This window comes from Mixophyes fleayi, chromosome 6, assembly GCF_038048845.1.
Source record: "Mixophyes fleayi isolate aMixFle1 chromosome 6, aMixFle1.hap1, whole genome shotgun sequence".
In the NCBI taxonomy this organism is placed as follows: Eukaryota; Metazoa; Chordata; class Amphibia; order Anura; family Limnodynastidae; genus Mixophyes; species Mixophyes fleayi.
The window spans coordinates 97,190,082-97,202,888 of record NC_134407.1 but is presented as its reverse complement, the minus strand read 5'-3'; positions in this window follow the sequence as shown (position 1 = coordinate 97,202,888).

Here is a 12,807-nt window from a genome sequence, read left to right as displayed (position 1 = left end):
TGCCTATAGCAACCAATCAGATTCTAGCTATCATTTTGTAGAATGTACTAAATAAATGATAGCTAGAATCTGATTGGTTATTCAGCTTGATACATTTACCCCCAGGTGGTTGTTTTTGATTAACCCTTTGTCTCACACACACGTCACACAGGCTGAGGTGAGTGCTGGGTCGTGACATAAGGTATCAGTTTTTTGCAACTTTATACCTTGTCTGAGAAAGACGGCAAGTGTAGAAGACTATGTTTTTGCTGTTATTATAGAAGTCCATCCAACTAGGGAGCTTCCTATCAAAGGATATATATTCCTAGTAGACTTTGTAAAAGGCATTTTAAGGCTACAATCACTCTACAAACAAAGAAAAGACTGTTTTTTCCTTGTGATTTAATACTGTTGATATATGTTTGACTCCATGTGGATTTTAACTTGAAGTAATAAATGTGTGAGTTTTTAGACTATATATAACTATATCAGTTCTACATTTTTAGTTAAGTAGAATGTGCATTTATGGGTTTATATTTTTACATGTATTTGATATAGGTTTTAGGTAACCATTTTATTTAGCTGCACTCCTTATTTATACACAGTTAGCTTTCTCCACCTTTATTGAATTATCTGATTTGGTATTTTTTTGGAAGTTGTAGCGATAGTTTAAATAGTTTACACTGCTCCCACAGCCCTACCTTGATGGACATATGACACTTCCACCATGTCTTTAAAAAGGAGTTCCTTGTGGGCGTTCTGTTTAATTGCAGACACACCCTGTTAGCTGGCAATTAGCTGTGGAAAGATGCTTTTCAAACCATGCAAATGTATGGTAAGTCACCTGCCCAGTCAAGGCGCTTCTGCTAATAGGTTTGTCCTAACTCTAAACAATGAGAGTCCCTATTTTTGAGCCATACATATATGTGTTTTTAAATTGAGAGCTATCTTTATTAAGAGGGACTCCAAAAAGCCTCCAAATGGCAATACAGCACATGCACTCCCCATCAGTTGCTTATACCAAACATGCCTCTGCAAATGGAGTGTCTTTATTTTGAACACAGGTCACACAGGTAATATCAAAATGCAATCAATGTTAATGCAGGTATCATAAGTCCATAGGCACAGTAGGTAGGTAGGTAATGCTGGTAAGATGTATAGCATAACTCAGAGCCAGACAGGCAGGGGTTAATGCAGAGTAGTATGGCACTTGTATGATGGAGAGGGTAGCTCACTGTAGCAGGTAGTGAGCAACCAGAATGTATTTGGCAGAATCAGGTCACAATACAAAGTCACACTGGATCAAACAAGAACTAAAGACTTGGTATAATGCTGGTATCCGGGTATAACAGAGGAAGTGCAGTTACAAGAAGACTGGATTACCTGGTTTAACCACTGGAGCACGAGATACTGGTGTCCAGGTATAGTAGATGGAGTGCAAGCACAAGCAGACTTTATTACAAGGTTAGCCACTGGAGCAGGGGATACTGGTCCCCAGGAATAGTAGATAGAGTGCAGGTACAAGGGGAATTAATTAACAGGTTAGCCACTGGATGGTTCACGGGAGAAATCAGACAAGTGGAAGGTCAGGAAAGCCAGGGTCAGAAGCCAGAAAATCGACAACAATGGCAGGGACAGGAGCAAAGTTAAACAAAGCTGGAGTCTGGGTCATAGCCAAAGGTGCAAAATGGTGGAACAGGTAGAAGTCAGACTATCAGGAGAACAACAAGCACAATTCACAGGTATACTGACGGGGACCAGAAGCAGCAAACAATTGATGAACTGCAAGGTGCAATATTTGTAGAGGGTATATAAGGCAGTTGAACAGGTGCAGGTGGTGCTCAGGGAAGCAGGTGAATGCCTGCAGGTAAGGTGGAAATGTCCAATGGCAAAACAGAGGCAGTATCTGGCAGCGTAGAGCTACTGCAGACCAGATACAAATTAGGATAAGAGTTTCAACGCATAAACCTGAGGAACCATTTACTGTTCTACATTTTCTTCCTGTACAATACCAACTCTATACAGCAAATTATTTTTAACAACAAAATATGGTACACCATCTGCAGGCTGTGGGGCTTTTGCTACACCGTTCACCTCACTCACACTTTTAAATGCATGTTCTAAAGATGCATTGTTAAGCTGGACATGAGCAAAGTCCTGCAAAGGAAACAAAATGGGTATTGCAGACCAGTCAGTATCCTCACTGACAGGCGTATAGCGCTTATGCGTTATGTCACCAGCCAATGCTACTTGGAGTGACCATGCATTCCTGCATGGGGATACTTTTGTGGAAGTCCTGCCGTGACCCCCAGCATAGCATTCCAGTTTGGCTGTTCCAAAAGATCGAGGTTCAGATGTTGTGGTTTCTTAGGCAGATCCTTTAAGACCGGGCTTCCAACTGTAGTATCTATTGCCGGCATGTCCGGCTGGACTTGCTCACCAAGAACCTCTTTCAAAAGGGGGAAGTCTCGCCCCAGAATAAATGAATATGGCAATTTAGGCACTATGGCAGCCACCACCATAACTGTTTGGTTTTAAAGGTGACTGGCAGAAGTGTTCTCTCATATTCCTAAATTGTCCCATGTATGCACAGGAATTTCACCTTGGGCATCCGAGTAGTTATAATTTCAGGCAAGGCAGAGCTGGAAACCACAAATACTTCCTGATGTGGGACTCCAGTAATTTAGGACAATCAGCCTGGAAGTATCCTTGCTCACCACATTCAAAGCACTTTGGTTTAGACAGATTTGTAACCGGCCCTCTATCAGTAGCAGTTTTACCATTGGGTCCTGTAGCAAGGATTGTCAAACCTATCTTTTTATGTGGCATCGGCTTTGGTACGAATGCAGGTGCTGTGGTCATTTGCTGTAAAGCACAAAACCTCTCTACCATTGAGGCAAGTTCTTCAAAAGTCTGTGGGTCTGATTGCAGTGCCCTTTTTTGTAGACCGAGGTCCAGTAACTGGATGCAGTCATCTATCGCCAAAACATCAATAATCCAAGTAGGCAAATTATCCTCTTGCTAAAGCCATTTTTAATTTTTTTTAAAAAACTCAGGCAAATGAGGTCTTTGTCATAGCACCACTTGGCGCTGGGCAAGCCAATATCTCTGATAATCCAAAAATAAAAAATCAAGGCGCTAGTGTAAACACTAAATATTTTATTACAATCCAAAAATATTAGTAAAATTCCTAATGTATATGGCCATATACCATCAGACAAAAACAGTCAGTGCACATATAACTATCTATGACATGAAATATGAGCCAAGCTTAAAAAACTTTGTTCACTACAAGAGGAATAACGTCCTCTATTTTGCATCAAAATATTTGCAACATTTGAGTTTGAATTGAATAGAACAAGATTGGTTTAAAGACAATAATTTTCAAACAGCCAACCAGAGTACTATCAAAATAGGCTTAATATAAATTTGCTGTATTAGAATAACCTTGGCATCTGTGGGACTTCACCAATTAAATCCAATAGTTCACATATTTCCAGCCCGTGGAACAAATGGAAAGATGTCCAGAGTATCCTTTATTGTGAAGTGATCAAATGTCCCAAAATCTGTGTCTCTATTATAATTGAGATATTCAAAGGTGGGTAATTCACACCACTAATTTATATAGATGTAACAGTCTTTCAGACCACACAGATAAATAACAAATCCAGTGAAATAAACTGCGCTTCAGGTTGTGCTTCAAATTGTAATGTCCGACATAGCTAGGGAGTTAAACAGTCTCGCTGACAGATTGCAGTTTGTACTATACCCAGTTATTTTGATGTCCGTGAGATTCAATGGGTTAAGCAACCTCGCTGACTGGTCTCAGACTATAATATATCCAGACGGACATCTGAAGTGAGTGAATATATTACCTAGTTCTTCATACAACTATGTGGAACATCACTGGTTGGAGTATTTTATATATTGCACCATAATAGGTGCCGTACATACCAATCCAAAAGTGCACTACTGAGATCCCCGGGATCTCTTGGCCGATAGCAGATTCCTGGAACACTTTCACAGGGTAATTGGCAGGTGTTTCTCTGATAATCAGAGGACTGGTCCTCATTGAGATCCATATAAGCTTGCTGAACTTCATCAGTTAGATATACCCTTTTTACAGCTCTTTCAAAATACACCAGATACGCTTAAATCAGACAGTTTACTATTATTTTGTCACACATATGTCCTCCACTTATATCTCTGTAACTTGGGTGAAGTACTGTGCAAATGTGTAACTCTGTTTGCAGCCTTTCTCTGCAGATTTCTAACTAAATACAAAACATGTGTACAGATCTCTAAAATGATTATAACCAATCACACAAAACAAAAACAGAATTAACATCCTGGACCTGAAAAGCCCCTGGATATAAACATAATGTTCATGTGGTCTCAGTAGAAACAGATTACCAAATGTCCATGGGGAGCATTGCAGGCTCTAGCCTGAAACCAGAGAAGAAATAAGCCCATGCTCGGTATATCCTATGAGATACTATATAGTACCAGCTGCATGGCAATATAAATGCATTTATATGTATACAAAACAAAAAGACAGTTGTTGTCAGAGCTTATGCATATCTGTGTGTGTCTAGCAGAAATAAAAACGTAAGATATTAGTTCATTGGAGATAGAGGAATGGGCTAAGATCAGGTCACGAGTCGCCAAGAGCTCTATCTGTGTCCGTACCAAAGAGAACTCGTATAAACTCTTATATAGATGGTATTTAGTCCCAACCCGCTTGAAAGCCATATATCCTGACTCCTCTAGTCAATGTTGGAGACTATGTGGGCAAGAAGGCTCATTCAAACACATCTGGTGGTCCTGTTCGAGACTTGTGGAATTCTAGCGGAAAATTCACAATTTAACAGAGTCACCTCAGTAAAACTCCCTCCTGCCCCTCATACTCACTATTACATAGGCCTATACCGGACGTTAACAAATATACAATGGCTCTTATAGGCCATATACTCAAAGCAGCTAAATGCGCAATAGCAGCAAATTGGAAACATCTAGAATCCCCATCGTTGCCTGAAATTATCAACAGAATATGGCAGACATATAGCTGTGAACACATTACAAGCATTCTTAATGACCGTCCCAATAAATTTTGTGCGATTTGGGATCCTTGGCTTGCCTCCTATGGTACAGAACAACCAAGGCCTGATTAGAATAGAGACTAATGTATATAGCGTCAGAAGACGTTCAATATATGGTATATACCGGTAATACATCTAGATGCCAAGTCAGGTGCCCCTCTTCCTTCCCCCTCTTACCATACTAACATCTTTTCCTTTCCTTCCCCCCACCTCCCCTGTCCCCTGCTTTCTCTCTTTTCTTTTCCTCTCTATGTTTCTACTTTTATTGACAAAAGCTTACATTGTTCTTCTCATTTGCAAGGTATTTGTTGTTTGATCACTGTAACTTAATCTTTACACTGTTTTGAAAAGATATTAGTTCATATTTTGATCAAAACATTTAAGCCTGCATCCCAGCGTCAAGGGCAACTCATTACATGTAGGTCCTACAATGACCTATATGCCTTAAATATCATTAAAATACAGTTTAAATCAGATGCCCGCACCTCCCAGGGCTGACATTTAGCAAGGGCTGACTTGTGCGCCACACCCAAATGAACCTTAAATAGGCTTGATGGACAGCTGCTAAGACATAAAGAAATGCATACAATTGCATTTGGAAAGTAACATCCTGCAAGTTAATTCAGGGACGTGTATGTAATTGGCCAAAGACTTTTCACTATCTCTTTCATTATCATCATTGTTTCATTATCTACAATTGTTTTTGACCATGCAATCGGTCATTGATCACATTATTGATGGCTGAATTGGAGATATTAATAGATTTAAACAAATCTTCAAAAATGTCCCTGCTGCCCGTCCAGATTATGAAATGGTCGTCTATATACCCGGTGTAAAAAAAATGTTTGCAATGTAATTTCTGGTTTTGTGGGAAAAAAATAATTTTCCATTTGAAACATATACATTTGCATATGAGAGTGCCACATTTGAGCCCATTGCACAGCCTGCTAATTACAGCTAGAGTTGTCATATATAGTTACATTCTGTAAACTATTATGGGCAGAATAAAACATATTGACAATTCCATAGTTTCAGTACACCTGTGTACACCCTGTGTCTGTACCACAGCACGTCAATGGTGTAGGCTTTTATTTCAGAACAGAATTTTGTTTCCAACAACTTTTATTTTTCAACATTCAATGATTGATACATAGGGGTAAATGTATCAAGCTGTGATTTTGCAACTCCAGCGATTTTCTCGGGAGAGTTGAAACTCGCCGATGTATGAAGCTGAGTTTTCATACAAAATCGCCAGAGTTCTGCTTCTGTCAAAATCGCTACTTGCAAAATCGCCAGAGATCAAACTCACCACTGTTTGCCACTGCAGCTATACAAGTCTCCAATGTATAAAGCTGCGAGTTAGCAAACTCAGGAGAGTTTGCTTCTAAACACGCCAGATACAATACGCTGCTTGATAGCAGCGTGTTGTATCAACACATCACTGTTACACTGCCCTGGCAGTGTTAAAAAGTGAAAGAACAGATAAAAGTTAAAAAAAAAAAAAAAGCGTGGGGTCCCCCTTCTATTTATGCTCAACCCTAGTGCTGCCTGACTAGTGCTGGTCCCGTGAAAATCGGGGAAAAATTTTGCGTGGGGTCCCCCCGATTTTCACTTTACCAGCACTAGGCAAACCAGCCAGGGTTGGCGGCACTATAGCAGGGGGACGTGCGGCAGGGGTCCCCCTGCCATAATGACTAACCAACCCTAGACTGTTCAGCGCTGGGCTGGATTCCCTAGGGAGTGGGGTCCGCTGAAAAAAACAAGCGAGCCCCCCCCCCCCCTAGAAAGCACCAGCCCAGTGCTGATAGCACTAGGGCTCTTCCTACTACCCCTGGACTGTGGGTAGTAGGGTAATACGGCGCTAAATGGTTAAAAAAACCAAACTGACACCAATTTTGTTTGTGGAACTACAAGTCCCAGCCAGTCAGGTTGCCCTAAAAACTGTGGCCATGCTGCTGCTTGTATAACTACAAGCACCAGCATACCCACGGCAGCCAGGGCATGTTGGGCACTTGGAGAACCACAAGTGCTAACATGCCCTGACATTCCTGGCTTGCTGGACCCTGTAGTTCCACAAAGAAAAAAGTTAACAAAACAACAACACCCTCATACAAACCACACATATTTATTAAAAATAAAAACCCCACAATAAAGACACTAACCATCCTCTTTTTAACCACAACTATTTAATAAAAATAAAAAAAAACAAATACTTACCAATGATGTCTTCTTTCTTGATCCAATGTTCCTGGCTTGCCCCAGTCCCTTATTATTTGTACATCCATCTTGAGGGCTTGCCCCAGTCCCAGCCATTTGTACCTCCAAAATCGATTCTTTGCCAACTGGAACACTTCGGCCAGAAGGGGCACATATTTGTAATATCCCGAATCTTTAGTCTTGATTGAAGCTCAAAAAAACCCAAAAACAGGAGCCGCTGCAAACACCTCCTACCTAGTAGGAGGTCCATTCCTCAATGCTCTTACGCTGTTTGCGTAAGAGCTAAGTACTGTATTATGGCATTTTCCCACGCTAGTAAATAGACCTGGGACCTTGATACATTTACCCCCAGGTGTGCGTATACTCAGTTCAGATCAGTGAGTGAATGCAAGGAGTGAAAACCCAGGGAAACAGGTAAGAACAGTGAGCAGAATGAAAGGTAGTTGGTGCAATGTGTGACACAGGATTCTTGGCAGTGTTCAGTGCAGTTGGGCAATGTATATTATGAAAGAGAAAGAGGAGGGCTGGCAATGTTCTTATAAGTCTCCAGTGACTTTGTACTGTGCCATAGCTTACCCAGAAACAGGAGAGGTGCCAGTGTTCAGTGCTGAAACAGAAATAATAGGGCTGGCAGTGTTCTTAAAAGTCTCCAGTCACAATGTACCGTGCAACAGCTCACCCAGAAGCAGGAGAGGTGGCAGTGTTCATCATCATTATCATCATCATTTATTTATATAGCGCCAGCAAATTCTGTAGCACTTTACAATTGGGAACAAACATTAATAAAACAATACTGGGTAATACATACAGACAAAGATGTAAGAGGGGCCCTCTTACATCTCTGTTTGATTGTAAGCTTGCAAGCAGTCCCTGCTTGCAAGCTTACAATCTATGGGATAATGGGAGTTTGAAACACAAGGGCATGTGCTACATCATATTGCACATTGGTCCAGCTAGAATGCAAAGGTAAAAAGTATTGAGTGGAGGAAAAGACTGAGATTATTATTTTGGGGTGCTGACTGCAAGAGGCTGCCGGAGGATACATGCTACCATTTACCCTGTATCTTGTGAATGTCTTGTGGTGTTGTGCTGTCGTAATAAAGCCTTTTTTTTGGCTATACTCTGGTCCACCTGAGTGAGTTGAAGTCCACAGAGGGTAATTTCATTCACTGATTTACTCCTCGCATTCATGCATTAAGAACTGCTTGCCATCTTCAGCTTAAAAATACATCTCATCTCTCCTTTTCTCACACATGCTACAAGTTAAATATTTGGGTTGGGTATTAAACCCTGATGCTGGAAACCCCAACAAGACTCACCACAAAATATTCACCTGCGAATCCTCAACAGCTTGTCATATTCTTAATCACAGCTGTTTACCAAACTGACTTGGAGTAAATGTGATGAATTAATAGGCCGGCAGTACAGAATGACGTTGATGTGCACACCAACACCACCTACATCTTTCTACACTTAAGGGGGCAATTGAAAGAGGCGCCGCCTCTACAATGTTTCTTAGTAATGCTTACATAATGTAGCCTTAAGCTATTCTATAACTGGCCCCTTAACTGTAGAAAGATTAGTGTAGCTGTTAGGGATGTGCACCGGCGACTTTTGAGGTCTCGTGTTTTGTGTTTTGGATCCGGATTTTCGTTATTTTTGGGGTTCGAATTTGTCTCGCAAAACACTTGACGAAAGGTCTCGGTTCGGATTTAAGGTTTTGGATTCGGATTTTTTTTGAAAAAAACATAAAAAGTTTAAAAATCAAGTTTTTGGGCTTATTTTCACGTTGCAACAAGGTATCTTTCTGGACTGCGTAGAGGAGTGGGTCACCACAATATATATTAAAAACCCTGAACTTTTATGATTCGCACCAATAAATGTACCTGGACTGCGTAGAGGAGTGGGTCACCACAATATATATTAAAAACCCTGAACTTTTATGAATCGCACCAATAAATGTACCTGGACTGCGTAGAGGAGTGGGTCACCACAATATATATTAAAAACCCTGAACTTTTATGATTCGCACCAATAAATGTACCTGGACTGCGTAGAGGAGTGGGTCACCACAATATATATTAAAAACCCTGAACTTTTATGAATCGCACCAATAAATGTACCTGGACTGCGTAGAGGAGTGGGTCACCACAATATATATTAAAAACCCTGAACTTTTATGATTCGCACCAATAAATGTACCTGGACTGCCTAGAGGAGTGGGTCACCACAATATATATAATAAGAAAACCATCAACTTGTATGATTTGCACCAATAAATGTACCTGGACTGCGTAGAGGAGTGGGTCACCACAATATATATTAAAAACCCTGAACTTTTATGAATCGCACCAATAAATGTACCTGGACTGCGTAGAGGAGTGGGTCACCACAATATATTAAAAACCCTGAACTTTTATGAATCGCACCAATAAATGTACCTGGACTGCGTAGAGGAGTGGGTCACCACAATATATATTAAAAACCCTGAACTTTTATGAATCGCACCAATAAATGTACCTGGACTGCGTAGAGGAGTGGGTCACCACAATATATTAAAAACCCTGAACTTTTATGAATCGCACCAATAAATGTACCTGGACTGCGTAGAGGAGTGGATCACCACAATATATATAATAAGAAAACCATCAACTTGTATGATTCGCACCAATAAATGTACCTGGACTGCGTAGAGGAGTGGGTCACCACAATATATATTAAAAACCCTGAACTTTTATGAATCGCACCAATAAATGTACCTGGACTGCGTAGAGGAGTGGGTCACCACAATATATTAAAAACCCTGAACTTTTACGAATCGCACCAATAAATGTACCTGGACTGCGTAGAGGAGTGGGTCACCACAATATATTAAAAACCCTGAACTTTTATGAATCGCACCAATAAATGTACCTGGACTGCGTAGAGGAGTGGGTCACCACAATATATTAAAAACCCTGAACTTTTATGAATCGCACCAATAAATGTACCTGGACTGCGTAGAGGAGTGGGTCACCACAATATATTAAAAACCCTGAACTTTTATGAATCGCACCAATAAATGTACCTGGACTGCGTAGAGGAGTGGGTCACCACAATATATTAAAAACCCTGAACTTTTATGAATCGCACCAATAAATGTACCTGGACTGCGTAGAGGAGTGGGTCACCACAATATATTAAAAACCCTGAACTTTTATGAATCGCACCAATAAATGTACCTGGACTGCGTAGAGGAGTGGGTCACCACAATATATTAAAAACCCTGAACTTTTATGATTCGCACCAATAAATGTACCTGGACTGCGTAGAGGAGTGGGTCACCACAATATATATAATAAGAAAACCATCAACTTGTATGATTCGCACCAATAAATGTACCTGGACTGCGTAGAGGAGTGGGTCACCACAATATATATTAAAAACCCTGAACTTTTATGATTCGCACCAATAAATGTACCTGGACTGCGTAGAGGAGTGGGCACTGGGCACCACAATAAAATATATAAAAAACCTTCAACAGGTCTGCATTACACTACACATACGGCTGCTCCTCCATCCTCTCCATCATATACATGTTGGAGTTTTAGCGTGTGACAACCTCTTGTTTTTGATAATGTCAGTGCATTTTGAATATTTTTCAATTTGCCCCACACCACTGAATGTACTTTATCTATGATACGCATCTATCTATCTTGACTGCGTAGTGTGGTGGCCCCGGTACACAATTTGGTACCGAGGCCACAATATAATTAAAAAACCCTCCACGTGTCAGAATTCCACCAAACAAGTATCTGGACTGCGTAGTGGGGTGGCCCCGGTACCCAATTTGATACCGGGGCCACAATACCTCCTCCAAACATGGTACAGACAATTCGTCATTGAGATCCCATCAAGTATGTTAAAGACAGACAGGGTCGAAGTGTTATTGGTTGACTTTGTAAACCAAAAAACTGTCCCTGTTGCACATAGTCGTGCAATGAAGACTGACTTTTTCATTTAAAGGCACCATCTTTCAAGTGTAGTGTTTGTAAGTCTAAGTCATATTATACTTTTGGTAAAATTGGTTTATTTTGTTCCTCTTTATGGTAACTACTAATAGAATTAAAGTATTAAATAGAAGCGGCAGTTCCTCTTTATGGTAATTAGTAATAGAATTAAAGTATTAAATAGAATTAAAGTATTAAATAGAATTAAAGTATTAAATAGAGTGGTATAGAGTTGTAGTGTGGTATAGAGTGGTCCCCACAATATAATAATAAAACCCTCAACTGGTCTGAATTCCACCAAACAAGTATCTGGACTGCGTAGTGGGGTGGCCCCGGTACCCATTTTGATACCGGGGCCACAATAAAATAAATACACCCTCAACTGGTCTGAATTCCACCAAACAAGTATCTGGACTGCGTAGTGGGGTGGCCCCGGTACCCAATTTGATACCGGGGCCACATTACATCCTCCAATTTCCAAGTGTAGTGTTTATAACATCTTAACACTACACTAATTCTAGCACGTCAAAACCTCTTGTTTTAAATAATGACAGGGCACTTAACTTTTGATTTAATTTATTGAATTTGTTGGCATTTTCTTTTACTTTTTGAACATGGCAAACGACTGTTGAATGGTCACATAATGCCAAAAAAAAAGTTGCAAGATGGAATTGTCCTTGGGCCCTCCCACCCACCCTTATGTTGTTGAAATAGGACATGCACACTTTAACAAACCAATCATTTCAGCGACAGGGCCTACCAAACAACTGTGGCTGAAATGATTGGTTTGTTTGGGCCCCCACACCAGTAAAACAATTCATCTCTCCCTGTACAAACTAAACAGGCTCTACTGAGGAAAGATGTCGTCCTTATCCTCAACCTCTGATTCCTCTCCCCCTACAGTGTGTACTTCCTCCTCCTCACACATTATCAATTCGTCCCCGCTGGACTCCACAACCACAGTCCCTCTGTACCTCTGTACTGTCTGGAGGGCAGTGCTGTACTTCATTGAGGAATTGATTATTCATTTTTATAAACATCATTTTTTCAACGTTGTGAGGAAGCAACCTCCTTCGCCGCTCACTGACCAGGTTCCCCGCTGCACTAAAAACTCTTTCCGAGTACACACTGGAGGGGGGACAACTCAGTTAAAAAATAGAGCCAGTTTGTACAGGGGCTTCCAAACTGCCTTTTGGAGTTCTACCACGTCACTACCTCTAGTTAATTTAGATTGCAAGGCTTGTAAATATAAATACTTTGAAGATAAAAAAAAAGCAGGCTGCACAGACTGTGGAGCTAGAAAGTGAAATTAAATGGACCACGTTACTTTGGTGGCTATCTATGCCCCCCCCCCCCCCCCCCCCCGCCCTACACTTGTAGTTGAATATAAATAAAGCAGCCTGCATAGACTGTAGAACTAGCAATTCAAATATACAAAGAAATGGACAAAGGCAGTTTGGTATCTGTCTGCATCAGATCCCCTCTCCACTAGGAGTAAAACAGAAAACTTTTCGGCCGTTATA